General features: G+C 55.9%; 1 protein-coding gene across 1 annotated transcript in view; it reads right to left on the bottom strand.

The window, feature by feature from the left end:
- LOC144506992 (metastasis-associated protein MTA1-like) overlaps positions 1–9843 on the bottom strand; it is a 187692-nt gene extending 177849 nt beyond the window's left edge. The window contains exons 1-2 of the mRNA XM_078233501.1: positions 9780–9843; positions 5621–5714 (exon numbers count right to left, since the gene is read on the bottom strand). The gene's annotated coding sequence lies outside the window, so the exon portion shown is untranslated. The remainder of the gene's footprint in view (positions 1–5620; positions 5715–9779) is intronic.
- Between the last annotated feature and the right edge of the window lie 10393 nt (positions 9844–20236).

Consider the following 20236-nt stretch of genomic DNA (forward strand, 5'->3'; position numbering starts at 1 on the left):
CTACAAAAAGAACCATACTAAATTTGCGTAAGGAAGCAGAATTACATTTTTAATGTATGAACTCAAAGCAAGGCAGATGGTAATGTGGTTGTGGCATAGCTCAAACATAAGAGCAAATAAATTTCAGATGCTACAAGTCTAAACTAGAATAGGTTGTGAGTGATACTGAGACTGAAGTGATATTTGGGTGACAGAACAGCAAACTGATAATTTTGCACAAATACAGACAAAAGGAACATTTGGTCTTTTAGTTTGGGCTCCTGACCATTTGATCACAGCTTGAGAGCTGTTGATCAAGGAAAGTAAAGACAGATGGGTGCGATTACAATCTTCACACAATCCAAAAGCAAGTTTGCTTATAAATTAAGAGGCTTTACATGTGAATTGAAATTGGAGGCACAGACACAGGATGATCAGTCAAGGCCACAGGAAGAGAGTACTTTGGCTGGGGTGGACTATCAATTTGGTTAAAGGCATTCTTTGGTCTGCCCAAAATCCTTGGGTCTTCCAATACAAAGAGTTGTCCATGACCAAGTCTTGCAGACTGTCACATTCCATGATCCAAGAAGACTACATGCTGAAGCAGACGTTTTGGGGCAGCTGTCACAAAGAAAGGCCTCTCTGTCTAAAGACCTTCAGCCATAGTGCACTGAAGGGAAACAGCAAAACCCATGTAACGAACACTGTAAATATTGATAGCTGTTTCGCAGCACAAAACTTTAGTATTACTGAAAAAAGAAGCATGCTATCAAAGCTTTTTGTTTTGCACTCATCAGGATGGCTGACAAGAAATTACCAATAGTAAAAGGTATAGACAGGGCAGATAGTCAGAGGCTTTTTCCCAGGGTGGAAGTATCAATTACAAGGGAGCACAGGTTGAAGGTGAGAGGGGGAAAGTTTACGGTAAATGTGCGGGGGAAGTTCTTCACACAGAGTGCTGGGTGCTTAGAATGCACTGCCAGAGGAGGTGGTGGAAGCAGGCACATTAGCAACATTTAAGAGGCATCTGGGTGGGTACATGAATAGGGAGGGAAAACAGGGATACAGACCGAGTAAGGGCAGAAGATTTTTTTCAGTTTAGTTAGAGCATCATGATTGGCACAGGCTTGGAGGGCTGAAGGGCCTGTTCCTGTGCTGTACTTTTCTTTGTTCGTTATAAAGGGAACAAAGAGAAGAGTGTGCTGATTGGTTGGCAAGTGGACTTTAATTAGTGGAGGCTTTGCCATGGAGAATGCATCATGGAACAGTTAACTGCCCAGCTTTATTGAAATTCAAACCGGGTGGTCGACTCAGATTGGTCAATTCATTTCCCTGAGGAATGAACCAGGGAACGTCTGTTCCCCAAGCTTTTGTTTACTTAAAAATTAATTGAAAATAATTGTAAATGGTAAGTAACACAATATTGGAAGAAACTGAGTTGTTTTGCACTTTAAGTGATGTCAATTTTGAATGGTCATGTAATGTACTTTTAAAAATTATGAATATTTTTGGAAAAAGTTATAAACTGGGAGTGGGAAAGGAAAAACACCAGGAAGGGGCAGTGGTCCCTATCTAACCAGGGAAGAAGTTAGATTTTTATTGTAGCTATTGCCTTTGATGGCAAAACAGTTAGCATCCAGACTTTTCAACCGCTTCGTCTTGCAACAAATAAAATTACTGCCTCTCTAGTGGAGCATAGCCTGTCAAAACAACAACCCCCAGCATTCTTAAGTGCTGCATGCATGTGTGCGTAAATTAGAAACAAAAGGTTGTGTTTATATAGTGTCTTCACAGCAGAAAGACATCCCAAATTACTTCACAGCAGCATTTCTTTTTAAAATTATCATTTGGAGAGGCAAAGAAGTAAGTTTTAAGGAGGCTCTGAATAGAGGAGAAAGAAATGATGGGTTGAAGGAAGGTGTTGCAGAACATGGGGACCAGGAAGCTGAAGGCATAGCTGTCAATATCAGAGGAGTGTGAGAAAGAGCAGGAGCGGAGCCGGGGAGGTAAAAGACAAGAAAGATTGAGAGTGGCAGCAGAATGGAAAGGTAAAAGAGTGTAGGAAAGAGAGGCCGAGAGGAGCCGGTGCAGGGGAAGAGAGTAAAAGAGCACAGGAAAGAGCGAGAATGAGAGTGGAGTTGAGTTGCCACTGGTGCTGGGTCTCAGGATCATCTAGATTGGGGGACAATCAAGTGTGCTGTTATAGATAACTAGATAAGTATTTGGTTGGTGAGCATTTTACTTGTTTTGCTCATTTATCATTTAAATAATGATACAATTTATTTCTATCTGTAAAGGTTTACTTCAGAATAAGTTTTTTTATAATAGCAGTCGTAACCTTTTTTGGGAGTACTAAGGATTATTAATTAATTACAGCTAAATAAATATAAATAAATACCTAAAACACATGTCTGTGTAATTTTAATTGTAGGTGGTTCAAGCTTTAATAAGTGCAGTACATTGTAATATTGTTAGGAATTCTTCTAAGTTAATTAACAAAGTAATTAAACTAAATTAACTAAATAATATGAGTAGCATTGGCCGGACAGGTGTTATTATCCAGTTGTGGAACATGGGAGCTTCTGGACGCCAAGAGGATTCAGGCCACATGTATGCGGACAGTATAACCAGCAAGGAAGGTGTGTGCATGCGTGCGCGTGTGTGGTTGTAATACCTACACACTTCGCTTCAGAAGACAGTCTCACCTCTTAGAATAGGGTCATCTGTTTGGGGCAGAACTGAGGGACAGGAGGATATGACCATGGGTGAAGCAGGTAAAGGGACAGAGCAGACAGTAGTGGAATGGCCTCTGCATTTGTAGTTGTTCAATAGGTTTAAGGTGTTCACGCCCTCTGTGGACAAAAGTGAGGTTGGCATGGTAGATGAGAAGCTGTCCAAATGGGGAATACAGTGGTAGTAAGTGACAGTATAGTGAGGGAGATGGACATTGTTCTCTGCAGCAAACAGCGAGACAGCAGTGTTGCTTGCCTGGAGGGCATCTGTTCAGGACTGGAGAAAAATTTACAGGGGTGGGGGGAGGCCTCAACCGGAATCTTGGGTTCATGTCACACTATCTGTAACCCTCACGACTTGCCTGGGCTTGCAAAATCTCACTAACTGTCCTAGCTGTAGACAATACACATCTCTTTAACCTGTGCTTAACCCTCTCTCCACTGACATTCTCTGTACCTTTAAGACTTGATTACCTGCATTCCAACTATTATCTTGTAAATTGAGTTTGTCTCTATATATGCCCTATTTGTAAACACAACTCCCACTCACCTGATGAAGAGGCAGTGCTCCGAAAGCTTGTGGCTTGTACTACCAAATAAACCTGTTGGACTTTAATCTGGTGTTGTGAGACTTCTTACTATTATTACCTGAGCCACGTGCAGATTGATATAGGAACAATAAGAGTAGAGAGATTAATGTGTGGCTCAAAGGATGGTGTGGGATGGGTCACTGGCATCAGTACTGGGAAAAGTGGGGGCATCTGTTGGGATGATTGACACCTGAACCATGCTGGGACGAATGTTCTTGCAAACCATTTAACTAAGGAAGTAGAGGGGGCTTCAACCAAAATGGGGGGGGGAGAGTGAGATATCAAGCTTGAGAAGATTTGGCAAATCAAGCGGTAAATTCAAGGCAGGAGATCATAGTAGCAATATGGGAAATGAGGGTCACAGAATAGCAGGAAGGGATAGTGAGATAAAATCCAAGAATACACCAACACTCAAGACTAGGTTACAAAGATGACAAAAATGCAAAACTTAAGGCTCTCTATCTGAATGTGCATAGCATTCATAATAACACAGATGAATTGATAGCACACATTGAAGTAAATAAATATGATCTGGTAACCAGGGAGAGGGATGGAGTCAGTCGTCAGGGAAATGAAATTTAGAGCAGGAACAGACACATTCGGCAGGATTTTACGGCCTCACTCGAGCAAGACCAGAAATTCCCACCTGAGGTCAACGGACATTTCTGTTGTCCGCCCCTTCTGATGTCCGATTCCATGGTGGGTGAGGCGGTAGAGTTCCAGCGAATGGCTTTGATCTTCCCAATCTCTAATTGGAGGAAATTTCTGCTCATCCACTAGTGGATGTGGGATAAACAATCCAATAATGTATCAACAGTGGAGGGGTTGAGAGATGCGGTGGTGAGGTAGAGCTGGGAGTCACCAGTGTGTAATAGATGTAAGGACATAGAGGGAGAAACTCTTCTGAAAGAAAACTTCCCAACAGCACAATTAGGTAACTGTGCTGCTCAGTTTAGTACTTAGAACTGGGAGCACAAAGAAAGGCATAAAACAAAGGTCAGGGACAGTGAAACCATGGTACAAAGAATTAGTTTTGACGGGCTGCACAGTAGGATCTGAAGGAAACAGCAGGAGGACTCTCGGCCTGGAACTGACAAAAGTGCCAACATTTTGAGACATTGTCACAGGCTCTGGGTTTTGCTCCTCTGACAAAAGCCAAAAACAGGACATTTTCTCCCATCTGATGCTTGCTTTTTCTACATAACCTTTGTTGTGGAACTGTTTTTCGGTTTCTATAAATCTTATCTCTCCTTTCTGCTGTTATATTCTGGTGTTCTTGCCTTAACCTCTCTGAGGGGGCACTGGTCCCTGTCCTGTTCAGGTTGAACTTATCCAACTATCACAGAGCCCTCCTCACCCAGAACATCCCAGTGCACGAGGAATTAAAAAGGAAATGTTTTTAAAGTACTTCGTCAAGATGTTAATACTTTATGTATTCATGTAGGTTTTAGCCAAGATCTCCATATTCCCCAAGGACCACCCCCCTAGTTTACAAAATAATCAGCCCCTTTCCCCTTCCCACACATGTTGTTATCAGCCCTGTCCCCCACACACAGAGTAATCAGTCCCTGTCCTCACTCCTTCTCTCTCTCTCTCTCTTCCCCGCCACCCCCCCTCCCCCCCCCCCCCGCCCCCGACCACTACCACTGCACACCAAGTCCCCATTGCCATCTTCTCACACCCACTATTTTTGGTCTAGTTGCCAGTGCCCGTGAAGCAGAGTCGCCAGCCCAAAGTAAACAGGCAGGAGCAGAAACACAGTAAAGTTTGAAGCCACCATTCACCTTCCTGGCTGAGCTGCGTGATCTCACGCAGAGTTACTCTTGCCTGTCTCTGCCTGTGCCAAGTCGGTGTACAAATATCCTGGGCCAGTTCAGCACTCAACTGCTAAGAGTGATTTCTGAGATTAAAGAGCCCTTTGAGTTTACCATCTGCCATGTGATGTTTGGTGCCAACAGCCAGAGTCCAGGGCTGTCCTGCCAGAGCTTCCCCATCACAGTCGCCATTGGTGGTCCAGTGGAGGGAGAGCTCGTGACCCCCAAACGCTATCTGTGACCTCATTGGGGTTAACAACCCCCAATTTGGAAAGCCCTGACAAAGGACAAAGACAACAGGTGCATGAGACCACCAGAATCTCCAGGTGCCTCTCCATGTTATACACCATCTTGACTTAGATATATATCATCATTGCTTCATCAACACGAGGTCAAACTTTAGAATTCTCTACTCATCAGCAGCGGACAACTGGAAATAGACAATAATGCAAACCTCACTAACATCGCTATATCAGGAGAATGAGTATATTAAAATAACACTTACTCGCATGTTTGTCGGCGAGTGCAATAAGGCTGCTCGAAATGTCACGTCTCCGGTAGAAACAAACGCACTTTGCTTCCACATTGCCATTGACAGTCTGAAATAGTGAAAGAAAGGGCACTGAGGATGATTAGATTACAAAAAATGCTGCAGTGAAATAGTGAATAGACAGGGGCTCTGAAGACAACTGGCACATACAATGTTCATAGAATCCCTACAGTGCAGGCCATCAGCCCATCGAATCTGCACCGACTCTCTGACCGAGCATCTTACCTAGGCCCACTCTCCAGCCCTATCCCCATAACCCCACATATTTACCCCACTAATCCCCCTAACCTACATATCTTAGGACACTAAGGGGCAATTTAGCCTGGCCAATCCACTTAACCTGCACGTCTTTTGGACTGTGGGAGGAAACCGGAGCACCCGGAGGAAACCCACACAGACACGGGGAGAACGTGCAGACTACACACAGTTACCCAAGGCTATAATCAAACTCAGGTCCCTGGCGCTGTAAGGTGTAAACAAACCACTGTGCGACCGTTAGTGTGAAGCACTGAACTGTAAAGGAGCAGAGGTCCTCTGGCAGACCAATGTGACCTTCTGGTAACTCACTCAAGTGACCATTCTTCACAGGTAAGCTTACACATTGGTGAGCTGGCCATTCAACTATGGAGACCCCACATACTGTCCTCACCCCACAGAAGAGAGTCCACGGGTAATGATCAAGAACAGGGATTATGCCTTATTTGATTTTTTTTTCCCTCACCTAGGGAATACTGGTGCCAGTCATTCCTCCCCCCAGCCTTGTTCTGTACCGCGTCTGGCTGGAATCAGCTAACGTAGCACAACAGCAGAACTAACATCTGGAAAGGTGGAGTTCAAAAGAACACAAAGCAGTTTCTCTATCCATCAGGGACTCAATTAACATTCAAGCAAAAGTGCGGAACATATCAAAATGCAAGAGCTTCAGTTGTGCTGAGTTTATCCTATCACTGGGTGTATCATACCACAACAACTGCTTGCAATGATTTGACACCCTCAGTGTAACAAAACATCCTCAGGCACTTCACAGGAGAGTTAAGGAACAAAATTTTATACTGGCTAAAGAACACAAGAGATACAAGAACACAAGGAGCAGGAGCAGACTATATGGCCCATCGAACCTGCTCCACCACACAATACGATCATAGCTGGCTTTAACTTCACTTTCTCCCTGCTCCTCATATCCCTTGATTCTTTGAGAGTCCCAACTTCTGTCTATCCCAGCTTTAAATGCATTAAATGATGGGAACATCCACAACCCGCCAATTCCAAATTTTCACAGCTTTTTGAGTGAAGTAATTTTTCCTCATCTCAGTCCCAAATGATCGACCCTCATCTTGAGACTGTGCCCCAATATTCTAGATTTCCTGGCCAGTGGAAACAATCTCTCAGTGCCTATTCTATCAAGCCCCATCAGAATCTTGTAGGTTTCAATGAGATTGCTCTGATTCTTCTAACCTCCAGAGAATATAGACCGAATATACTCAGCCTCTCATCACAGACAATCCTCTCATCACGGGGTCTAATTTAGTGACCCTTCGCTCTAGGCTTCCATGCAAATATATGCTTTCTAAATATGGAGGTCAAAACTGCACAAAGTATTCTAGTTGCAATTTCACCAAAGCCTTGAATTGTAGCAAGACTTCTTTAATCCCTGCTATTCCAATCCATCTGCAATAAAGGCCAACATGCCATTTTGACTCCTAATTGCTTGCTCCATCTGCATGCTAACTTGCTGTGTTCCTTGTACGAGCATACCCAAGTCTTTCTGGACATCAACATTTACAAGTTTCACATGTCAAAAAATATTCTGTTTTTCTATTGTTTTGACCAAAGTGAATAGCTTCACACTTCCCCACATTATATACCACCTTCCATCTTGTTACCCACTCACTTAACCTGTCTATTTTTCTCTGCAACCTCTCTGTGCCCTTCCCACAGCTTACCTTTCCACCTAACTTTGTATAATGAGCAAACTCAGAAAAGTTTTGTCTTTTCATGTAAGTCATTAACATAACTTACAAATAGCTGAGGCCCCAGCACTGATCCTTGCAGCACTCTACTAGTCACAGCCTGCCAACTTGAAAATGCCCTGTTTATACCCACTCTTCGATTCCTCTCCATTAACCAAACCTGTATCCATACTAATATATTACATCCAACTCCCTGGATCCTTATCTTCCCTGTTACAACTTTCCTGTGGCACCTGATTGAATGTCATTTGGAAATCCAGGTATGCTACATCTTCTGTTCCCCCTTCATCTTCCTACTAGTTACATCCTCAACAAATACTAATAGATTTCTCAAACAGGGGTTCCCTTTTGTAAAATCATGTTGACTTGTTCTACTACGCTTTCCTAAGTGCGTTGTTAACACTTCCATTATAATAGACTCCAGCATTTTCCAAATGACTGATGTTAGGCTAACTTGCCTGCATTTCTCTGTTTTCTCTCTCCCTCCTTTCTTTAAAACCTGTGTTATATTTGCCACCTTCCAATTTAATGAGACCATTCCAGAATTAAAGGAATTTTGGAAAATCATAACTAGCATATCAACTATCTCTGCAGCTATTATTGGGGTCCTTTGAAGGAGTCAAGGTGTGCTGTGGATAAAGGGGAACCAGTGGATGTACTGTACTTAGATTTCTAGAAGGCATTTGTAAGGTGCCACATCAAAACTGATTGATTGAAATAAAAGCTCATGGTGTAGTGGGTAACATACTGGCTTGGATTGAAGATTGGCTAGCTAACAAGAAACAGAGTTGGCATGATTGGTCTTTTTCCAGTTGGGAGGATGTGATGAGTGGTATGCCACAGAGGTCAGTGCTGGGGCCTCAACTTTTAACAATTTATATAAATGACTTGGATGAAAGGACTGAAAGTATGGTGATTAAATTTGCTGTATATTTTCTAAGTATTCGGAAATCTCATTAAACGTCTGCCATTACATTTCTACCAATCTATCCCTTAACCTAATTTCCCATTCATTTTAATCAACTCTGTCTTTATAACTTGATAAATACCCTTATTTAAGTTTAAAACACAAGGCTTAAATCCACCCACTGATTACCTTGGGGCACCTCATTATGAGATCATTAGTTAATCCTGTCTCATTGCACATTATCAGATCTAGTATAGCCTGCTTTCTGGTTGGTGCTAAAGTGTACTGGTCTAAGAAACTGTCCCAAAAATGCTCTACAAACCCATCAGGCAGGCTACCTTTCTTAATCTGAGCTGTCCAATCTATATATAGATTGAAATAACCCATGATTATCACTATATCTTTCTCACAGGCCCCCACCATGTCCTCCTGTATACCACATTCTGCAGTGTGGTTACTGCTAGGGGGCCCAAAAACCATTCCCACAAGTGAAACAGATGATTTTGTTTTCCCTGACAATCTGGTAGCTACACAATCAGCATTACTGACACTAACTCTTATGAATTTAGCTGAAGCTAGCTGCCATGGTAGGATTTGAAACCATGTCTGCAAATCATTAATTCAGGCCCCTGGATTCCTCGTTCAGTAACTTAAATCACTATTTCACTACTGTGAGTGCCCCATGACCATTGCATCGCCAATTTCTATCTCCACAACCTTAAATCTGATGGCTGAAGGTTTGACTGCATCTCACTGTCCTAGTTGTTCACAATTCAATATCTGGATCACTTTAAGTGATTCTACCTCCCAGTGCTCCAGGATTATCCTATAGAGCATGGAAAATCTTTTCTCAACAAGATAGTCAGCATGTTACACAGAAAATAACAAAATGTAGGAATGTGTTGCAGAAAGACTGGGGTATATGTCAAACAATTACGAAGAGTGTGTTACAGAGAGAACAAAATATTCTGTATATCACATTGAAGACAGGCTGCTATGGCATTGTGTGTGTGCGGGACAAATCATGATGCTTCCACTTCAGAAGTGCATAGTTAAGGGAAACTGATAGTAAATCCGCTGGAATGACGTTTTGTAGATCTTTAAAGGTCTACAGTTAAATTGTCGTTTACACCCATAGTTTACAGAATTGAAAGACCACAACTCTGCACAAACCATCTAAAAGTTGATAGTGTAAAGGTTGCTAAATGTAACAGAATTTCAATGTGCAGATCATTACCTTGTTCAGTTCCTCTATCCTTCTTATTAAGAATGGATTGCTTGAAGAGTTTTCAAAAAAGACATAATCTGCAAAGTAAAAATAACTGTCACTCAGAGAAAGGCAAAAGCTAAAGCCATCTACTTGCACGTCGGCTAAGCATCTAGCTGGTGAACAACCAGAAATGCAGCATTACAAGGGCTTTGCCTGAATAAGTTTATAGAAAATCCCAGGTGAGCTACATCATGTATCAAGAGTCACCAATGTTTTATTCCATCACAATTCAGATAAAAACTTCACACACAATCGTATCATTGATTGTAACAAGCCATCTTCTGGTTTAGTTGGGAGGGCTTCTATCATATCAGTGCTTCAGAATCTGAAACTGGGTTAAGGAAGCATGACCTCAAGGCTCAAAAGCTGTGACTGCTTTAACTTGGTGATGTTTTTGTATCTCGTGGCGTTTTACACAGAACCTTTTGTTGCTGTGGCTCCTGAAGCTCAGAGTAGCTAAGAATCATGCACATGTTCTGGAGTCAGCTTCAAACCCAATTCGACATTGACAACAATATGTTCAAATAGTGCTTACCAGGCCCAGTCCTTGCTTACAATAATGAAACAAAGGACAAAAAAAATTACAGCACAGGAACAGGCCCTTCGGCCCTGCACTGACCATGCTACCCGACTAAACTAAAACCCCCTAGCCTTCTAGGGACCATATCCCCCCATTCCCATCCTAAAAGAAATTACAGCACAGGAACAGGTCCTTCAGCCCTCCAAGCCTACACTAGAACAAACTGCATTGTATGACACAAAAACTGAAAATGCTGGTAAAACTCAGCGGGTCTGACAGCATCTGTGGAGAGAGAATAGAGCCAACGTTTCAGGTCCAGATGACCCATCGTCAGAGCTAAAGACAAAGAAAATAGGACAAGATTGATACAATGAGGGTGAGGAGGGTTTAGAAGACAAAATGGAGGGCGAGTGGAAAAATAAAAATAAGAACATGAAGTAATAAAAATGGACGAATAGGATGAAAAGAAGGAATGAAATAAAATAAATGGAAATGGGGTGAAGGTGGAGGGGAGAGTTCATGCTCTAAAGTTTTTCGAGGAAGTGACGAAGATGATTGATGAGGGTAGGGCAGTGAATGTTGTCTACATGGATTTCAGTAAGGCCTTTGACAGGGTCCCTCATGACAGACTGGTGCAGAAGGTGAAGTCGCATGGGATGGCAAGGTGGATACAAAACTGGCTCGGTCAAAGAAAACAGAGGTTAGCAGTGGAAGGGTGCGTTTCTGAATGGAGGGCTGTGACAAGTGGCGTTCCTCAGGGATCAGTGCTGGGACCTTTGCTGTTTGTAATATATATATAAATGATTTGGAGGAAAATGTAACTGGTTTGATTAGTAAGTTTGCGGACGACATAAAGGTTGTTGGATTTGTGGATAGCGATGAGAACCATCAGAGGATACAGCAGGATATAGATCAGTTGGAGACTTGGGCGGAGAGATGGCAGATGGAGTTTAATCCGGACAAATGTGAGATAATGCATTTTGGAAGATCTAATACAGATAGGAAATATACAGTAAATGGCAGAACCCTTAAAAGTATTGATAGGCAAAGGGATCTGGGTGTACAGGTACACAGGTCACTGAAAGCGACAATACAGGTGGAGAAGGTAGTCAAGAAGGCATACGGCATGCTTGCCTTCACCGGCCGGGACATTGAGTTTAAAAATTGGCAAGTCATGTTGCAGCTTTGTAGAACCTTAGTTAGGCCGCACTTGGGATATAGTTTTCAATTCTGGTCGCCACACTACCAGAAGGATGTGGAGGCTTTGGAGAGGGTACAGAAAAGATTTACCAGGATGTTGCCTGGTATGGAGGGCATCAGCTATGAGGAGAGATTGGAGAAACTTGGTTTGTTCTCACTAGAACGATGAAGGTTGAGGGGCGACTTGATAGATGTCTACAAGGTTATGAGAGGCATGGACAGAATGGATAGTCAGAAGCATTTTCCCAGGGTGGAAGAGTCAATTACTTGGGGACACAGAAATCATAGAAACCCTACAGTACAGAAAGAAGCCATTCGGCCCATCGAGTCTGCACCGACCACAATCCCACCCAGGCCCTACCCCCATATCCCTACATATTTTACCCACTAATCTCTCTAACCTACACATCTCAGGACACTAAGGGACAATTTTAACATGGCCAATCAACCTAACCCGCACATCTTTGGAATGTGGGAGGAAACCGGAGCACCCGGAGGAAACCCACGCAGACACAAGGAGAATGTGCAAACTCCACACAGACGGTAACCTAAGCCGGGAATCGAACCCAGGTCTCTGGAGCTGTGAAGCAGCAGTGCTAACCACTGTGCTACCGTGCCGCCCCAGGTTTAAGGTGCGAGGAGCAAGGCTTAAAGGAGATGTACGAGGCAGATTTTTTACACAGAGGGTGGTGGGTGCCTGGAACTCGTTGCCGGGGGAGGTAGTGGAAGCGGATACAGTAGTGACTTTTAAGGCGTGTTTTTGCATATACATGAATAGGATGGGAATAGAGGGATATAGAATGAAACTGTGAGGTAAAAACACTGGGAAATATTGGGAGGGAGGGACAGGGGAATTGAGAGAGGGAATGAGACATAGACGAATGATGAAGGGACAGAAATATACACAAATGAAAAAGATGTGAGCAGTAAGAGAAGTAAAATATAGGATTGAGATAATGAGATGGGAAGATAGTGAAAATAAAGGATAAGAGAAATGAAGAAGATGAAACAGGTAACAAAATGAGAAATAATGAGGGAGGGAGCAAGACAGTCATTGTCAAAAGGGCAGGCAAGGAAATAATGAGCAAGACACAGAGATCATTTGAAGTTTACAATGAGATAATAGGAAAAATGAGGAAGTGAAGGAGCTAATGGAGAATGAGAAGCAATGGAGATAACGAAGGCAGAGAGATAATGAAGAAGGCACACAGAGAGATAATGCTGGGGGCATAATTATTGTGAGGATGGTGGCTACTGATGGTGAGCAATAGAACTAAAGAGACAGCAAGATATTGATTGAGAGGGAAATAATTATGGTGAGGGATGGAGAGAAAATTAAGGAGAGACCAACAGATGATGGATGCGTGACAGATGACTAAATAAAGACCGGATAAAATCGAGGAGGGGTAGTGATCTGTGAGGAGAACAAGAGAAAATGAAGGAGTTGTACAGGACGTTAGTGAGGCCACACCTGGAGTATTGTGTTCAGTTTTGGTCTCCTAGCTATAGGAAAGATGTTATTAAACTGGAGACAGTGCAGAAGAGATTTACAAGGATGTTGCCAGGACTCAAGAGACTGAGTTATAGGGAGAGATTGGACAGGCTAGGACTTTTCTCTTTGGAGCATGGGAGACTGAGGGGTGATCTTATAGAGGTATATAAGATAATGAGGCATAGATAGGGTGAATGCACTCAATCTTTTTCCCAGGGTTGTGGAATTGAGAACGAGAGGACATAGGTTTAAGTTAAGAGGGGAAAGAATTAATGGGAACATGAGGAGCAACTTTTTTTTTTTACACAGGAAGGTGGTATGTATGTGGAATGAGCTGCTGGAAAAAGTGGTTGAGGCAGGGACATTGACAACATTTAAAAGGCATTTGGACAGATATATGGATAGGGAAGATTTAGAGGGATATGGGCCAAATGCTGGTAAATGGGGTTAGCTTAGATGGACATTTTGGTCAGTATGGACCAGTTTAGGCCAAAGAGCCTGTCTCTGTGCCATGCATTCAATGACTCCATGAGTGAAGATGAGGAGTAATCAGGGCAAGAGAGACATAATTAGAAAGATAATGAAGAGAGATAGTGAGGGAATATGAGATACTCAGAGGAAGAGAATGATGGAGAGATACAGAGATAGTGAATGGTAAGAGCTGAAAAAGGGGTAATAAAAGACAGAGACATTGAAATAGTGAGGAAATGAATAAGGTCATAGAGGCAGAGAAATGGAGATAATCAATGAGAAAGGATGGGAGATGAGGAGGCAGAGGGAGAGTGAGAAATAATGAGGGACAGACACACAGACATGGGGACAGAAGAAGACAATGAAGGATAGAGATTCAGGCATAAAATAAAAACGAAGCAGGTGACGATGGAGGGCAGTGATAGAAGACGGAGAGGCAATTAGAGTCAGGCTGTGCAGTGATGAGGGACAGGAACAGTGAGGGAGAAAGATGAGTTAATGAGAGAGGGGTGGTGATAGGGGGAAGGCAGTGAAAGAAAGAGAAAGAAGGTAATGTAGGGAAATTTCCAATTTTCCCCATCACGGGAATCGTGAGGGGATCGGGGAGAGGATGAGGGGTCGGTGAGGGGGTCAGGGAGGGGGGTGAGGCGGGTCGGGGAGACGGGTGAGGCGGGTCGGGGTGCGGGTTGAAGCGGGTCGGGAGAGGCGTGAGGCGGGTCGGGGAGCGGGGTGAGGCGGGTCGGGGAGGGGGGTGAGGCGGGTCGGGGAGGGGGGTGAGGCGGGTCGGGGAGGGGGGTGGGACGGGTCGGGGAGGGGGGTGGGACGGGTCGGGGAGGGGGGTGGGACGGGTCGGAGAGGGGGGTGGGACGGGTCGGAGAGGGGGGTGGGACGGGTCGGGGAGGGGGGTGGGACGGGTCGGGGAGGGGGGTGGGACGGGTCGGGGAGGGGGGGTGGGACGGGTCGGGGAGGGGGGGTGGGACGGGTCGGGGAGGGGGGGTGGGACGGGTCGGGGAGGGGGGTGGGACGGGTCGGGGAGGGGGGTGGGACGGGTCGGGGAGGGGGGTGGGACGGGTCGGGGAGGGGGGTGGGAGGGGTCGGTGAGGGGGGTGGGAGGGGTCGGGGAGGGGGGTGGGAGGGGTCGGGGAGGGGGGTGGGAGGGGTCGGGGAGGGGGGTGGGAGGGGTCGGGGAGGGGGGTGGGACGGGTCGGGGAGGGGGGTGGGACGGGTCGGGGAGGGGGGTGGGACGGGTCGGGGAGGGGGGTGGGACGGGTCGGGGAGGGGGGTGGGACGGGTCGGGGAGGGGGGTGGGACGGGTCGGGGAGGGGGGTGGGACGGGTCGGGGAGGGGGGTGGGACGGGTCGGGGAGGGGGGTGGGACGGGTCGGGGAGGGGGGTGGGACGGGTCGGGGAGGGGGGTGGGACGGGTCGGGGAGGGGGGTGGGACGGGTCGGGGAGGGGGGTGGGGCGGGTCGGGGAGGGGGGTGGGGCGGGTCGGGGAGGGGGGTGGGGCGGGTCGGGGAGGGGGGTGGGGCGGGTCGGGGAGGGGGGTGGGACGGGTCGGGGAGGGGGGTGGGACGGGTCGGGGAGGGGGGTGAGGCGGGGGAGGCTGCTGAGGTGGAGGGAAGGGGCTGAGGGGTGAGGGAGGGGGAGTAAGGCGGAGGGAGGGGATAAGGCGGGGCGCGGGGGGAAGGCGGGGCGCGGGGGGGAGGCGGGGCGCGGGGGGGAGGCGGGGCGCGGGGGGGAGGCGGGGCGCGGGGGGGAGGCGGGGCGCGGGGGGAAGGCGGGGCGCGGGGGGAAGGCGGGGCGCGGGGGGAAGGCGGGGCGCGGGGGGAAGGCGGGGCGCGGGGGGAAGGCGGGGCGCGGGGGGAAGGCGGGGCGCGGGGGGAAGGCGGGGCGCGGGGGGAAGGCGGGGCGCGGGGGGAAGGCGGGCGCGGGGGGAAGGCGGGGCGCGGGGGGAAGGCGGGGCGCGGGGGGAAGGCGGGGCGCGGGGGGAAGGCGGGGCGCGGGGGGAAGGCGGGGCGCGGGGGAAGGCGGGGCGCGGGGGAAGGCGGGGCGCGGGGGAAGGCGGGGCGCGGGGGAAGGCGGGGCGCGGGGGAAGGCGGGGCGCGGGGGAAGGCGGGGCGCGGGGGAAGGCGGGGCGCGGGGGAAGGCGGGGCGCGGGGGAAGGCGGGGCGCGGGGGAAGGCGGGGCGCGGGGGGAAGGCGGGGCGCGGGGGGAAGGCGGGGCGCGGGGGAAGGCGGGGCGCGGGGGAAGGCGGGGCGCGGGGGAAGGCGGGGCGGGGAAGGCGGGGCGCGGGGGGAAGGCGGGGCGCGGGGGGAAGGCGGGGCGCGGGGGGAAGGCGGGGCGCGGGGGGAAGGCGGGGCGCGGGGGAAGGCGGGGCGCGGGGGGAAGGCGGGGCGCGGGGGGAAGGCGGGGCGCGGGGGGAAGGCGGGGCGCGGGGGGAAGGCGGGGCGCGGGGGGAAGGCGGGGCGCGGGGGGAAGGCGGGGCGCGGGGGGAAGGCGGGGCGCGGGGGGAAGGCGGGGCGCGGGGGGAAGGCGGGGCGCGGGGGGAAGGCGGGGCGCGGGGGGAAGGCGGGGCGCGGGGGGAAGGCGGGGCGCGGGGGGAAGGCGGGGCGCGGGGGGAAGGCGGGGCGCGGGGGGAAGGCGGGGCGCGGGGGGAAGGCGGGGCGCGGGGGGAAGGCGGGGCGCGGGGGGAAGGCGGGGCGCGGGGGGAAGGCGGGACGCGGGGGGAAGGCGGGACGCGGGGGGAAGGCGGGGCGCGGGGGGAAGGCGGGGCGCGGGGGGAAGGCGGGGCGCGGGGGGAAGGCGGGGCGCGGGGGGAAGGCGGGGCGCGGGGGGAAGGCGGGGCGCGGGGGGAAGGCGGGGCGCGGGGGGAAGGCGGGGCGCGGGGGGAAGGCGGGGCGCGGGGGGAAGGCGGGGCGCGGGGGGAAGGCGGGGCGCGGGGGGAAGGCGGGGCGCGGGGGAAGGCGGGGCGCGGGGGAAGGCGGGGCGCGGGGGAAGGCGGGGCGCGGGGGAAGGCGGGGCGCGGGGGAAGGCGGGGCGCGGGGGAAGGCGGGGCGCGGGGGAAGGCGGGGCGCGGGGGGAAGGCGGGGCGCGGGGGGAAGGCGGGGCGCGGGGGGAAGGCGGGGCGCGGGGGAAGGCGGGGCGCGGGGGGAAGGCGGGGCGCGGGGGAGGCGGGGCGCGGGGGGAAGGCGGGGCGCGGGGGCAAGGCGGGGCGCGGGGGCAAGGCGGGGCGCGGGGGGCAAGGCGGGGCGCGGGGGGCAAGGCGGGGCGCGGGGGGCAAGGCGGGGCGCGGGGGCAAGGCGGGGCGCGGGGGGCAAGGCGGGGCGCGGGGGGCAAGGCGGGGCGCGGGGGGCAAGGCGGGGCGCGGGGGGCAAGGCGGGGCGCGGGGGGCAAGGCGGGGCGCGGGGGGCAAGGCGGGGCGCGGGGGGCAAGGCGGGGCGCGGGGGGCAAGGCGGGGCGCGGGGGGCAAGGCGGGGCGCGGGGGGCAAGGCGGGGCGCGGGGGGCAAGGCGGGGCGCGGGGGGCAAGGCGGGGCGCGGGGGGCAAGGCGGGGCGCGGGGGGCAAGGCGGGGCGCGGGGGGGCAAGGCGGGGCGCGGGGGGCAAGGCGGGGCGCGGGGGGCAAGGCGGGGCGCGGGGGGCAAGCCGGGGCGGCGGGGGCAAGGCGGGGCGCGGGGGGCAAGGCGGGGCGCGGGGGGCAAGGCGGGGCGCGGGGGGCAAGGCGGGGCGCGGGGGGCAAGGCGGGGCGCGGGGGGCAAGCGGGGGGCAGCGGGGCGCGGGGGGCAAGGCGGGGCGCGGGGGGCAAGGCGGGGCGCGGGGGGCAAGGCGGGGCGCGGGGGGCAAGGCGGGGCGCGGGGGGCAAGGCGGGGCGCGGGGGGCAAGGCGGGGCGCGGGGGGCAAGGCGGGGCGCGGGGGGCAAGGCGGGGCGCGGGGGGCAAGGCGGGGCGCGGGGGGCAAGGCGGGGCGCGGGGGGCAAGGCGGGGCGCGGGGGGCAAGGCGGGGCGCGGGGGGCAAGGCGGGGCGCGGGGGGCAAGGCGGGGCGCGGGGGCAAGGCGGGGCGCGGGGGGCAAGGCGGGGCGCGGGGGGCAAGGCGGGGCGCGGGGGGCAGGGCGGGGCGCGGGGGGGCAGGGCGGGGCGCGGGGGGCAAGGCGGGGCGCGGGGGCAAGGCGGGGCGCGGGGGGCAAGGCGGGGCGCGGGGGGCAAGGCGGGGCGCGGGGGGCAAGGCGGGGCGCGGGGGGCAAGGCGGGGCGCGGGGGGCAAGGCGGGGCGCGGGGGCAAGGCGGGGCGCGGGGGGCAAGGCGGGGCGCGGGGGGCAAGGCGGGGCGCGGGGGGCAAGGCGGGGCGCGGGGGGCGCGGGGGGCAAGGCGGGGCGCGGGGGGCAAGGCGGGGCGCGGGGGGCAAGGCGGGGCGCGGGGGGCAAGGCGGGGCGCGGGGGGCAAGGCGGGGCGCGGGGGGCAAGGCGGGGCGCGGGGGGCAAGGCGGGGCGCGGGGGGCAAGGCGGGGCGCGGGGGGCAAGGCGGGGCGCGGGGGGCAAGGCGGGGCGCGGGGGGCAAGGCGGGGCGCGGGGGGCAAGGCGGGGCGCGGGGCAGCAGGGGCGCGGGGGGCAAGGCGGGGCGCGGGGGCAAGGCGGGGCGCGGGGGGCAAGGCGGGGCGCGGGGGGCAAGGCGGGCGCGGGGGGCAAGGCGGGGCGCGGGGGCAAGGCGGGGCGCGGGGGGCAAGGCGGGGCGCGGGGGCAAGGCGGGGCGCGGGGGCAAGGCGGGGCGCGGGGGGCAAGGCGGGGCGCGGGGGGCAAGGCGGGGCGCGGGGGGCAAGGCGGGGCGCGGGGGCAAGGCGGGGCGCGGGGGCAAGGCGGGGCGCGGGGGCAAGGCGGGGCGCGGGGGCAAGGCGGGGCGCGGGGGGCAAGGCGGGGCGCGGGGGCAAGGCGGGGCGCGGGGGCAAGGCGGGGCGCGGGGGCAAGGCGGGGCGCGGGGGCAAGGCGGGGCGCGGGGGCAAGGCGGGGCGCGGGGGCAAGGCGGGGCGCGGGGGCAAGGCGGGGCGCGGGGGCAAGGCGGGGCGCGGGGGCAAGGCGGGGCGCGGGGGCAAGGCGGGGCGCGGGGGCAAGGCGGGGCGCGGGGGCAAGGCGGGGGCGCGGGGGCAAGGCGGGGCGCGGGGGCAAGGCGGGGCGCGGGGGCAAGGCGGGGCGCGGGGGCAAGGCGGGGCGCGGGGGCAAGGCGGGGCGCGGGGGCAAGGCGGGGCGCGGGGGCAAGGCGGGGCGCGGGGGCAAGGCGGGGCGCGGGGGCAAGGCGGGGCGCGGGGCAAGGCGGGGCGCGGGGGCAAGGCGGGGCGCGGGGGCAAGGCGGGGGCCGGGGGCAAGGCGGGGCGCGGGGGCAAGGCGGGGCGCGGGGGCAAGGCGGGGCGCGGGGGCAAGGCGGGGGCGCGGGGGCAAGGCGGGGCCGGGGGGGCAAGGCGGGGCGCGGGGGCAAGGCGGGGCGCGGGGGCAAGCCCCCGCCATCCATGCGCGGGGGCAAGGCGGGGCGCGGGGGCAAGGCGGGGCGCGGGGGCAAGGCGGGGCGCGGGGGCAAGGCGGGGCGCGGGGGCAAGGCGGGGCGCGGGGGCAAGGCGGGGCGCGGGGGCAAGGCGGGGCGCGGGGGCAAGGCGGGGCGCGGGGGCAAGGCGGGGCGCGGGGGCAAGGCGGGGCGCGGGGGCAAGGCGGGGCGCGGGGGCAAGGCGGGGCGCGGGGCAAGGCGGGGCGCGGGGCAAGGCGGGGCGCGGGGCAAGGCGGGGCGCGGGGCAAGGCGGGGCGCGGGGGCAAGGCGGGGCGCGGGGGCAAGGCGGGGCGCGGGGGCAAGGCGGGGCGCGGGGGCAAGGCGGGGCGCGGGGGGAAGGCGGGGCGCGGGGGGAAGGCGGGGCGCGGGGGGAAGGCGGGGCGCGGGGGGAAGGCGGGGCGCGGGGGAAGGCGGGGCGCGGGGGGAAGGCGGGGCGCGGGGGGAAGGCGGGGCGCGGGGGGAAGGCGGGGCGCGGGGGGAAGGCGGGGCGCGGGGGGAAGGCGGGGCGCGGGGGGAAGGCGGGGCGCGGGGGAAGGCGGAGCGCGGGGGGAAGGCGGAGCGCGGGGGGAAGGCGGAGCGCGGGGGGAAGGCGGGGCGCGGGGGGAAGGCGGGGCGCGGGGGGAAGGCGGGGTGCGGGGGGAAGGCGGGGTGCGGGGGGAAGGCGGAGTGCGGGGGGAAGGCGGAGTGCGGGGGGAAGGCGGAGTGCGGGGGGAAGGCGGAGTGCGGGGGGAAGGCGGAGTGCGGGGGAAGGCGGAGTGCGGGGGGAAGGCGGAGTGCGGGGGGAAGGCGGAGTGCGGGGGGAAGGCGGAGTGCGGGGGGAAGGCGGAGTGCGGGGGGAAGGCGGAGTGCGGGGGGAAGGCGGGGTGTGGGGGATGGAGAGAGGGCAGGCGTGGGGGAGGGAGAGGGGGCAGACGCGGGGGATGGAGGGAGGGAGGGGAGACGCGGAAGGGAGGGAGGAGGGATGGGAAGGCGTGGGGTGTGGATGATGTAGACACGGTGGCAAGGGAGGGATGGGGAGACGCGAGGGTGAGGGAGCAAGCGACGGAGATACGCGGGGGGGCGTGAGAGGATGGACGTGCGGGGAGGGAGAGAAGCGGGGGAAAGGAGGGGTGAGTGGGCGGAGGGAGGGCGGGGACTGGTGGGGGCCGGAGAGTGGAGGTGGCTGGGTGGCGGAGAGCGCGAGCAGGTGGGGGGGTGGAGTGCGGGGGGGCAGGTGA

This window comes from Mustelus asterias, chromosome 18 (assembly GCF_964213995.1).
Source record: "Mustelus asterias chromosome 18, sMusAst1.hap1.1, whole genome shotgun sequence".
NCBI lineage: Eukaryota > Metazoa > Chordata > Chondrichthyes > Carcharhiniformes > Triakidae > Mustelus > Mustelus asterias.